A 12,023-nucleotide genomic window follows, 5' to 3' on the forward strand; every position below is an offset into this window, starting at 1 on the left:
CAGTAGGTTAAGCGTCCTACTTCGGCTCAGGTCATGATCTCGCAGTTCGTGAGTTCGAGCCCCGCATCAGTCTCCGTGCTGACAGCTTGGAGCCTGGAACCTACTTCGGATTCTGTGTCTCCCTCTCTCTCTACTCCTCCCCCACTCGTGCTCTGTCTCTCTCTGTCTCTCAAAAATAAATAAAAAACATTAAAAAAATTAAAAATGAATAGCAGACACAGAGTGAGTGCATTGAGCAAACAGAAGCCTGGGAGCCTCTCAGAAAACAACAGGATCTTTGTGTGGCTTATGGTGCGGTGTCCCAAGGTAAGACTGAAAGTCTGACATCCGGAAGGAGGCAGAGGCTTGACTTCAAGCCCCCAAAGTTAGGCTAGTACTTTAGGTGCTGCTCACCCTGCCTGGAGAAATGAGGTAAGAACCACCCCTGAGGGGGTGTCTGAGTGGCTCAGGTGGTTAAGCGTCCGGCTTTTGATTTCTGCTCAGGTCATGATCTCATGATTTGTGAGACTGAGTCCGCAGTGGGACTGACAGCGCAGAGCCTGCTTGGGCTTCTCTCTCTCTGCCTCTCTGTCTCTCTGCCCCTCCCCTGATCACATGGGCAATCTCCCCCCCACCCCCCCGCTCTCTCAAAAAAAGGTAAATAAATAATAAACGTTAAAAAAAAAAAGAACGACATTTTCCTTTTAATTTTAATGTAAGTTTAAATACAGGTATTTTCTAGAGTTTCATATAGATAAAATCATACACATATACTCATTTGTCTGTCTTTTTCCCATCAGCATAATTACTTTGAGATTCACTCATGTTAATGTGCCAATAGTTCACTCTTTTTATTGGTGAGTAGTGTTTCATTTTACAGGATGTGCCATTATTTGTTTATCCATTTGCAAACTGATGGACATTTAGGTTGTTTCTCGATTTTGGCTATGACAAGTAAAGCTCCAGTGAGCATTAATGCATTAATGTGTGGGCATATATTTTCATTAAACTTGGGTAAATAGCTAGAAGTGGAATGACAGAGTCAAATGAAATTTGCATGTTTAAATTTATAAAAATTTGCTAGGGGCGCCTGGGTGGCTTAAACAGCCAACTCTTGATCTTGATCTTGGCTCAGGTCATGATCTCATGGTTTGGGAGTTCAAGCCCGATGTTCGGCTCTGTGCTGACAGCATGGAGCCTGCTTGGGATTCTCTCTCTCTGCCCCACTCCCACGCTCATGTGCTCTCTTTCTCAAAAACAAATAAACATTAAAAAAAAAGCACACACACACACACAAACAACCTGCTAAACTATTTATGTTCTACCAGCAGTGTAGAAAGTTCCAGTTTGTCCACATCCTTGCCACTGGTCAGTCTTTCTGATTATAGCCATTCTAGTGGGCGTGTAGTAGTATTGCTCTGTGTTTTGTTTTGTTTTGTTTTAATTTTATATCTATCTATCTATCTATCTATCTATCTATCTATCTATTTAACAGAGAGGGTGTGTGAGCAGGGGAGAGGGTCAGAGAGAGAATTTCAAGCAGGCATCATACTCAGCATGGAGCCCTACGGGGGGCTGGATCCCACATCTCTGGGATCATGACCTGAGCTGAAATCAAGAGTCAGATGCTCAACCGACTGAGCCACCGAAGCGCCCCTTTCTGTGGTTTTAATTAACACTTCCTTAATGACTGATGATGTTGGGCATCTTTTCATGTGTGTTTGCTATCAGTTTATCTTCTTTGCTGAAGTGATTATTCATATATATATATATATATATATATATATATATATATATATATTTTTTTTTTTTTTTTTTTTTTTACCCATCTTTTAAAGACAGGAACAGAATATTGTGTAAGTAAGTGCTTACCACCGTCCCCTGTCTTCGGAGGAGGTATTGGTGTTTTTGCTGCTCTTTAAGGGCAGAGATGGGAAGAAGGGGCATGGGGCTAGAATGATCTATTTAGAACAGACCTGGGAGTACTTGGGGGGGTGGGAATCAAAGAATCCTGCTGGAGGGGAGAGGGAGGAGAGGAGGAGAAAGCTGGGAACTAAGGGGGAGAGAGGCAGCTCTGGGAGAGAGGAGGGGTGGAGCGAGGGGATCCCCTGTGAGGGACCTCCCCTCACTGTCCCCTCCAGAAGAACCTAGGCACAGCGCTTTGTAACTGCTCAAAGCTTTTGGAATTGGGTCAGTGTTACTTTTGGCCATGCCACTACACTGAGATGATGGGGGTGGGGGTGGGGAGTGGTTTTCTCTAAGTGTTATATAAACATTGAGCAGTTGTAGTTTTATTCTTGGCCTTAGCAACAGAAGTACAGCAAGGGAGAGGAGCAGGGTAGGGAAGCATTTTTACAAAGAATATGTATTAAATGTTTTTTTATTTTGCAATAATTATAGATCCATGAGAAGTTGCAGAAAAATGCACAGGGAGGTGTCATGTACCCTTCACCCAGTTGTCCCCAATGGTAACATCTTCCCTAACTACAATACAATGTAAAACCAGGAAGTTGGAAGTGCTCATTCAGATTTCACTAGTTTTATATGCACGTGTGTGTGTGTGTGTGTGTGTGTGTGTGTGTGTGAATGTGAATAGTTCTGTGCGATTTAATCACAGGTGTAGATTCATGTAACTAGCGCTACTCTTAAGACACAAAACAATTAGGGGTGCCTGGGTGGCTCGGTCATTAAGCATCTGACTTAAGCTCAGGTCGTGATCTCACAGTTCATGAGCTCGAGTCCTGCTTGGGCTGAGCACGAGCCCCTCTTTGGGTGAGCATGAGCCCTCTTTTGGGTAAAGCACAAGCCCCTCTTCAGATGAGCCCCACTTCTCTCTCTCTCTCCTGCTCCCTCACTCTCTCTCTCCCCTTGTGAGATTCTCTTTCTCTGCCCCTCCCTCACTCACTTGCACCCTCTCTCTCTCAAAAAAAGAAAAAAAAGAAAAAGATACAGAACAATTGTGTCCCCTCAAGACTCCCTCAGGCTGTCCTTTACTGATCTCCACGCCCCTGTCTCCCTCTCCTTTACTCCTAACCCCCAGCTGCCACTCATCTGATTTCCATCTCTATCTCTTTGTCATTTCAAAAATATTACATAAATGGAATCATACAGTATGTTGCCTTTTGAGTTTGGGTCAGTGTTACTTTTCTCACTCACCACACTTCACTTGAGATCCATCCAAGCTGTTGAACATGTCAATACTCTGTTCTATTTTATTGCTATTTCTTGGTATGGATGTACCACAGTTTGTTTAAATTTCCAGTTTTTACCAATTGTGAATAATGCTCCTATGAACGTTTGTGATCAGATTTTGGTGTGAACATAAGTTTTCATTTCTCTGTGACAGATGTCCAAGGGTGTGGTTGCTGGGTTGTATGGTGAGTGTGTATTTAGTTTTATAGGAAACTACCAATTTATTTTCCAGAGTGGCTGTACCATTTTACATTCCTACCAGCAATGTATGCATGATCTGGTTTCTCTGCATCCTCACCATCATTTGGTTGTTATCACTATTTTTTATTTTTGTTATTCTGATTGGTATGTAGTGATATCTGATCATGGTTTTAATATGCATTTCCCTAATGGCTAATGATGTTTAACATCCTTTCCTGAACTTATTTGCCAATGTATATCTTCTTTGGTGAAATAAATGTTCATGTCTTTTACTCATTCCTGATTGGATTTTTAAAAAATTGAGTGGTTTGTCTTCTCATTGAGTTATAAAAGTTCTTTATGTATTCCAGGTTCAAGACCTTTGTCACATATATATTTTGCAAATATTTTATCCAAATTTGTTGCTTCCCTTTTCAAAAGCTGTGTCTTTTTAAGAACAAGTTTGAATTCTGATGAACTCTAATTACTGGCTTTTGTTTTATTATGGATGATGCTGTTTGTGTTTTATTTAGGCAGTCTTTGACAGACCAAAGGTCACTAAGATTTTCTCTTTTGTTTTCTTCCAGAAGTTTGTGCTAATTACACACAATTATCTTCAGTGTTCGATTGCTGAAATGACCTACAGGACTCATACAGTTTATACTCCTATTTTATTGCAGGCATTGCGGTCCCAGCAGAAAGAAAATGCACTGGAGGGGTCTGAAGATCTCAGGCTCAGGCTTCTTTGAACTTCTACCACAGGGTTACCCAGGATGCACTTTGATTTCAGGTCTCAAACCACTTGTGTACCGTGTATGCAAAGCCCCTCAGTACTGGAAGCCCAAAGTCTGCTCGTGGTAGGGTCTTATATTGAGATCGTCACGTAGGCACATTATAGCTGTGTGACCAGCCTTAACTTTTGATATCTCCCAGACGCCATTAAGACTAGGTACAAATAACAAATTCAATGATTACTAGACAGTGTTGACAGATTGGTGGTCCTTCTCTGAAACAACTGATGACCCATGGTTTAGAACATTTATCTTTAGTTAATATAGTCCACAGTGTTAGCCAAGGGTCAGCATATAGTTAACATGTAGTTAACCTGGTTCAGCTGACATTAACCCATGCTATACGAATTTTATAGTTTTAGGTTTTTTTTTTTAAAGTTTATTTATTTATTTGGCGGGGGGTGGGGTGGGGAGAAAGCAAGCGGGGGAAGGGCAGAGAGAGAGGGAGAGAGTATCCCAAGCAGGTTCTGCATTGAGAGCCCAATGCAGACCTCGAACTCATGAAGCAAGATCATGACCTGAGCCGAAATCAAGAGTTGGATGCTTAACCGACTGAGCCACCCAGGTGCCCTTACAGTTTTAGGTTTTACATTTAGGTTTATGATCCATTTTGAGTTACTTTTTGTATATCCACTTGCTTTATATGTATTGGCCTTGTGTCTTCCAACCTGTTAAACTGCTCAGTGAAGATTTTTAGGGGTGTAGTAGTTTGTGGCGTGCTTCGATACTCCCTCCGAAGTAAAAGGCAAATGATTGTATCTCATACTTCCCACTAATGAGAATGAAGCACAATGTTTAGTGGGCTTCTTTGGGTCTGAGCTTGGCATATCGTGTGCGTGGCAATGTTGCTCTGGCCCATTTACTGAGTTCCATGGTTGGTGTTGACTGAGGCCCTGAGCAGGATGGAGCTCTGCAGCAAGTCAGGCTGTGCTGCTGGCCGCCCTGCCATTTGCAGCCCACGGTCGGGCAGATTGTATTGTATTTGTGTTATCGGTGTTAGGAAAAGATGCCCTCTAGAGTTGATGGCAAGCCCCTATGGGAGAATCACAATGTTGATGCTCAGGGCTCTGGATCAAGGCCATGGCATCTGTATTTGAGAATTTTAGATAAATCATCCAAAAACCAAAACACACCTGACAGCTTCTAGTGTGCTACTGGACTCTGATGGAGACACAACCCACCGAGAGAGTTCAAGTGACCCTACAGCCAGAACCACCCATCTCGAGCTGGGGTCTGCCAGACCTACTGAGTCGTAAGGTCAGTGGGCCCAACAGCAGTTTGTAGCATAAGACGGTAGCAGCTCATCTTATATTGGGCATGTGGCTTACAGGGCCTCTCAGCTCATAACTGGGGCTGCATTAAGGGCCCCTTATAAACAGCATAGAGAGGAGGGAGGAAAGGGGCCAAGTTTCAGCCATGAATGTGTAGGTTGAGGTAAGTCAAAAATGCTGCTATCCTACCTGCCTCATAACGAGGTGGCCCTGAAAAACAGTGGTGAGGGGAGATCCTCCCAATGGGCAGAAATTCAGACAAAGCATCTGGTCATTCACTTTGTGTGGAAAGAAGAAGACTGACGTTAGAATACATAAGAGCTCACGGCAGTGACTGATGGCTTGGCTGGTTAAGCCGGAATCTAGAAGGAGAAAGATTGCAGGATGTGGTCGACTAAAAATTGTACTCCCATCCTCCAGAGGTATGTCCATATTCTAATTCTGAAAGCTGTAAATGTGACCTTATTTGGCAGGCCTTTGCATATGTAATTAATTTAAGGATTTTGAGATAAGAGCATCTGGATTATCTGAGTGGGCCCTAAATGCCATCACAGCTGTCCTTATAATACAGAGACAGAGGGAGAATAGACACATACAGAAAAGAAGGCCATGTGACCATGGAAGCAGAGACTGGAGTGAGGTAGCCACAGGCCAAGACCACCAGGCCACCATAAACTGGAAAAGGCAAGGAACCAGTTCTCTCCTAGAGCCTCTGGAGGGAGTGCAGCCCTGCTGATAACATTGATTTCAGTTTTCTGGCCTCCAGAATTTTGGGGGAATAAATTTCTGTCTTCATAAGTCACTAAGTCATTTGTCATGGTAGGCCTAGGAAACTGACAGACAAGGTGAGGACCTGTGGGACTGTGCACGTAAAGATCCATGCATCACATATTCCCATGGATGAAGCATTTAATAGCCATGTATACGTTATGGCTTGCCCACTGGCATCAACCAGCACTGGCACAATGGGCACATGAGCAAGGCAGCCATGGCGGCAGGGGTGAGACGTGCATGGATCCAACAGCACAGGCTCCCACTCACCAAGGCTGGCCTGAATATCACCCTGGCCCACTGTCCAAACTGCCAGCAACAGGGACCAACACAGAACTTTTTGCATTATTCCCCTAGGAGATGAGCCAGCTACTTGGTGGTAAGTTGATTACCCTGGATCCTCTTCCACTCAACAATCATCTTGAGTGGAGCTGACACATATCCTGAGTGTGGGTTTGTCTTGCTTCTCTATCTGAGGGCATATAGAGTGTTTAATCCATCAACGTGTGATTCCGCATAACACTGCATTGGACCAAGGAAACTAATTGGTAGCAAAGTGGGCATGTGACTATGGGGTGTACTGGTTCTACCACATAACACCCTTCCCCCTCCCCCTAGAGCTGCTAGCCTGACAGACGGCTGGAATGGCCTTGTGATGGGGCAACTGAGGCACCAGCTAAGAGACTAATCCTGTAAGGATGGAGTGCCATCCTCTCTGGTCATTCCCACTGTATGAGGCTGTGCCACGTCCCGACAGGTAGAGTACAAGGGGGTGGAAGGAGGAGTGGCCCTCACTTTCAACAATCCACTTAAAGATTTTATATTTTCTTTTTTTTAAGTTATTTTGAGAGAGCGCGCATGCATGTGCTCTCTCAAAATAACTTCAAACACACACACCCACACACACGCATACCACACACATGTGAGTGGGGACAGGGCAGAGAGAGAGAAGCCCAAGTAGGCTCTGCTGACAGCGTAGAGCAACACAGGGCTCCATCTGACAAACAGTGAGATCATGACCTGAGCTGAAATCAAGAGTCTGACACTCAACCAACTGAGCCACCCAGTTGCCTCCAGAATTTATATATATTTTTAAAATTTTTTTAAATGTTTATTTATTTTTGACAGAGAAAGAGAGACAGCATGAGCAGGGGAGGGGCAGAGAGAGAGGGAGACACAGAATCGGAAGCAGGCTCCAGGCTCCGAGCTGACAGCACGGAGCCCGACGCGGGGCTTGAACTCACAGACCGTGAGATCATCACCTGAGCCAAAGTTGGCACTCAACCGACTGAGCCACCCAGGCGCCCCAATATTTTCTTTTTTTTTTTAACATTCATTTATTATATTATGTATAGAGAGAGACAGAGCATGAGTGCGGGAGGGGCAGAGAGAAAGAGGGAGACTCAGAATCCAAAGCAGGCTCTAGGCTCTGAGCTGTCAGCACAGAGCCCGAGGTGGGGCTCGAACTCACAAACCATGAGATCATGACCTGAGCTGAAGTCGGATGCTTAACCGACTGAGCCATCCAGGCGCCCCCAGAATTTATATTTTCTATCTCCACAACTCTAGGCCTTGTAAGCCTAGAGATCCTGGCTCCGGAGGGCCATGACTTTATTAGCAAATGTGAAGCCATGACTGTCCCCTACTAATTTTGGATTCTTTGTGCCAAGAAGCCAGCAGGCAAGGAGAGGAGACACCATCCAAGGAGACTGGGGATGGAGGGGATTGAGCCAACCTGAGCCCGTAGGATGCCAGCTTCTACCCTCATGCCCCTGAGCCAGGGCCTTTTTCTCTCTTCCCCCGTCTTTCTGCTAACCATTTAGCCCTTCCTTCTGGGCCTCCATACCCTATTGAAACCCTGATCTCAAATTTGTTGCTCTCTCCTCTTCTCTTCCTATTCCAGGCCACCCCTTCCCTTGCCAGCTTCTTCCATCTGGTCCAGTCAGTCTTTCCATCCTTCTATGAGCATGCCTTCTCTTTATATTTTATATCAACCCATCAGAGTCCTTCTCATACTACCCAGGCCCTTCCTTTCCTAATGAAAGCTGGAGGGCAACACAGACTTCTCTGGAGCTAGACTGCTTTATGGGTTTGAATTCTGGCTCAGCCAGTATCTGTGTGCTAGGGAAATTAACATTTTAGGGCCTGGTTTTCCCCATCTGCTCACAATACTACTCATATCACAGGGTTTGCAGGGTTTGAAGGAAGGTTAGAAGAGCTTACGGTAGACTGTTAGTAGTAATCAGTATTAGCTGTTTTCATGTGACCTCTTTGAGAGTAAGAACCTTCTTTTTAATTTTTGAGGGGATGAGCTTTCTCTGGCCATGAATGGGGACAAAGGAACACCCTGTTCCTGTTGCTGTCTCTTTCCTGGCCCTTCGCATCATCCCGCTGGCAGGCGGTCTGCCCATGAGCTGAGTTCTCAGGTGTTTGTGAGGAGGGAGAACCTGGGACCACTGCTCTGGGCTCCCACCAGCCTAGCACCAGGGAAAATGGAGCCCCATCTCCAATTCTGCTGCCAGTGGTGAATATAGAATGTATTTCTTGGGTTATCCATGGTAGCATGACCAGCAATCCTGAAGCTCATTGGCTTAAAACAACAGCCATGATCTCATGGGTAAAGAGGGCAGGCAGGGTTCAGGAAGCCACTCCTGCTCAGTGAGTGTGCACTGTGGTTGCTTGCTGGTGTTCACTGGTAGCTGGAGTGGTCTGGAGGGCCCTTAATGGCTTCATTCACATGCCTGGTGCTTTGGTAGAGACGGGCAGAGGCTGGGCTCAGCAGATTCTTTCTGCAGTTTCAGAGTCTCTCAATATGATTTCTTCAGAAGGACAGTGGGAATTCTTACATGGAAGCCAAGAACCCAAAAGCTGAGTATTCTTAAGAGACATAAAATCCTGAGCCCAAAGCTGGTCCAGTACTATTTCCTCTGTATTCTATTAGTCAAAGCTGTTAAAGAGCCTGCCCAAATTTAAGGGCAGGGGACAAAGACCCCACTTTTCTATGGGCGAAGTTCCAAAAAATTCATGGCCATCTTTCATCTGCCACAATGGAACAGCCAGATTCCACCCCCCTCTGCCCGCCACCTCCCACCTCCCGCCCCCCCCCCCCCCCCGCCGGCTGGGACCCATCCAAGAACTGATGAGTTGGGAGGAAAGAAGACCACCAGGCAAGAGGTTACAGGGAAGGTGGAGGATCTACCAAGGTAGGGCTTCCTTCAGGGTCAAGACCTTAGTGCTCAGCTGAGGTTAATCCATGGTCCCAACAGAGCAAGCCTCTATGCCCCCCTGGCATGTTTTCCTTCAAATAAGAGTTGATGGTTTCCAGCCTGTCCAGAACCGTCCAGCATCCCACACATTTCACCTTGACTGTGGCTATGAGATTTCTTGCTTCATGAGACCACAGTCATGGAAGCCAACATGTCCTGGGGTGGGAACTGCCACTCTTATGAACATTTGCCATCCATCTTCTTAAAGTCAGTCTGTGCCCAACCACAGGGATGAGATACTGTCTTATACAAAGGGGCCTCATTAAGCAGTAATCCTCAAATGTAGTAGGGTATTATTTATGTAAATTATTTAAAAAAACTATTTCTATCAGTCAGAGTTCATGTCATCACAGCTGGTATTTATAATGGCTTTCTTCACCACCAGTTCTGTATTCCCTTTGCCTTTAGCAAGCACCTCAGGTAGTTGTGATTCTTTACCTGATAGGGTGACCCAAATCTTCATTCCTGAATGGTCTAAGCCATCAACAGTCATGCCTGACTTGGCTGTTTTAGTTTTCCATGGACTTAAATTACAGGGCATGGTAGTACTAAGCGACTCCGTAAGGGATCTTCTGTATTCCAGGTATATTTTCTTACCTCCACTGTTTGGTAGCAGCCCAGTTTGCCATTGGTAATCATGATCAATCACTCTACATAGCTCAATAATTTCTTTATTTGCCTGTTGGCTCAGGAGTATGAAGAGCCCAAAGTGGCCAGGTGGCAGTTTCAACTTCTAGTTCAACGGAGTCATTATCGTGCCTCCTTTTGGAACTAGGGCTTCTAGATCAGTGGCGTTTAAGGTGGTGGGGGTGGGAAGCAAAATTTTTGCTAGTGGATCCTGGGGGATAATAGTGAGTGGAGCCACTTTCATTTCCACCTCTTGATTCCTGGACCCATGAATCCTGGCTATGGGGAAATTAGCACCATATATCGGATGCTGATTTCTGCATCTGGCAGGACATTGTGACAGTCCCTCAAGGCATTTCTACCGACCTGGCACCGAACTGAATCTTTGAAAGTCCTTTCTACCATTATGTCAAGCCAACTCCTTCAGGATGATGGGAAACGTGGTAAGACCGGTGGATTCCATAAGCACAGGCCCATTTCTTCACTTCATTTGCTGTGAAACGAGTTCTTTCACCAGAAGTGATGCTGTGTAGAACACAAGATGGTAGATAAGGCATTCTGCAAGTCCGCAGATGGTGGTTTTGGCAGAAGCATTGCAGGCAGGAAAGGGGAGTCCATATCCAGAGTAAGCATTTATTTCCATTAAACCAAAGTGTTTGTTGTCCCTTCCATGATGGAAGCTGTTCAACATAATCAACTTGGAAACGGTGCCATACTGGGGACTTCATGGTTTCTGTTGCTGGCAAGTCAGGCACTCATCAGTGGCTGTAGCCAAGCTGGCCTTGGTGAATGATCCATGTTGCTGAGCCCATGCATAACCTCCATCTCTCCTATCAGGGCCACTTTGTTCATAAGCCCATTGGGTGATGACTGGAGTGGCTGGGAAAAGGGGATGAACAGTAACCACAGAATGGGTCATCCTATCTACTTGATTATTAAAATACTCCTCTGCTGAGATCACCCTTTGGTGAGCATTCACACAGGGCAAAAATCATGTTTCTTTGCCCGGAGAGATCTATCCACACACCTCTTCCCAAAACCTCACCATCACCAATTTTCCAATTGTGTTGCTTCCAAATCCCTGATCATCTAACCAAATACTGGCTGCAACCCATGAATTGACAGAGACTTATGCCTCTGGCCATCTCTACTTCCAGGAAAAATAAACAACCAGGTTTACTGTTATTCTCCAAGATCATTATGTTTTCTGCACAGGCCAAAATAGGGGAGTTGAGTCAGGATGTGGTGGAAATCACTCCTGGCATCCTTCAAGTTCTCAGTGGTGGCACTAATCTCTGCAAACCTTCTAAGAATGCAGTATTGCTTTTAGTTTACTGTTTTCCTAGGTAGAGGCAGTTCTAGTGGCTTCCATTTGGCCTTTCTTGCTGTAATAGTCCTCATTCCACAGGTCAGGGAACCAGTGTGAGAATTCTGCCAGTTGCTGAGTGTGTCTATTCCAATTCTGGAACTGGACAAATAACCACAGGGTGGCATCAGGGATCCACTGTGCCCACTGTGAGATGAACCTGAGTGAAAACTCCATGGATCACCTGTGTTTCATAAGCCTCTGCTCTGGATGGTGGGTTTCCAGGAATCAGTTGAGGGTCTGTGTCCAATAATCTCTGAAAGGTATAATTATTTCTCTTTCTCCAATGCACAGTAGTGCCTGGCAAGTAGCTGTTAGTCCCTTTGGGGAACGCTGAGAGAAAGAGTAACAATATAAGTTTTTGGCAGTTTAGTGGGGTCCTTCCTCAAAGGGACCTGGCTCCCCTTTATTTAAGAAGTTCTGGGTCTGTAAAATGGCATAAGACTGGGAATCGAACAAAGGCTGTGACTCTGTTTTTATGATTCAGGTTAGAATTCTGTTCACCTGACCTAGAATTCATCTACTAATACAGATCAAGTAAGAGTTTAGTAGGGTGCTCATCTACTTCTCTTCTAGGGAT

Source organism: Panthera tigris, chromosome D2, assembly GCF_018350195.1.
Source record: "Panthera tigris isolate Pti1 chromosome D2, P.tigris_Pti1_mat1.1, whole genome shotgun sequence".
In the NCBI taxonomy this organism is placed as follows: Eukaryota; Metazoa; Chordata; class Mammalia; order Carnivora; family Felidae; genus Panthera; species Panthera tigris.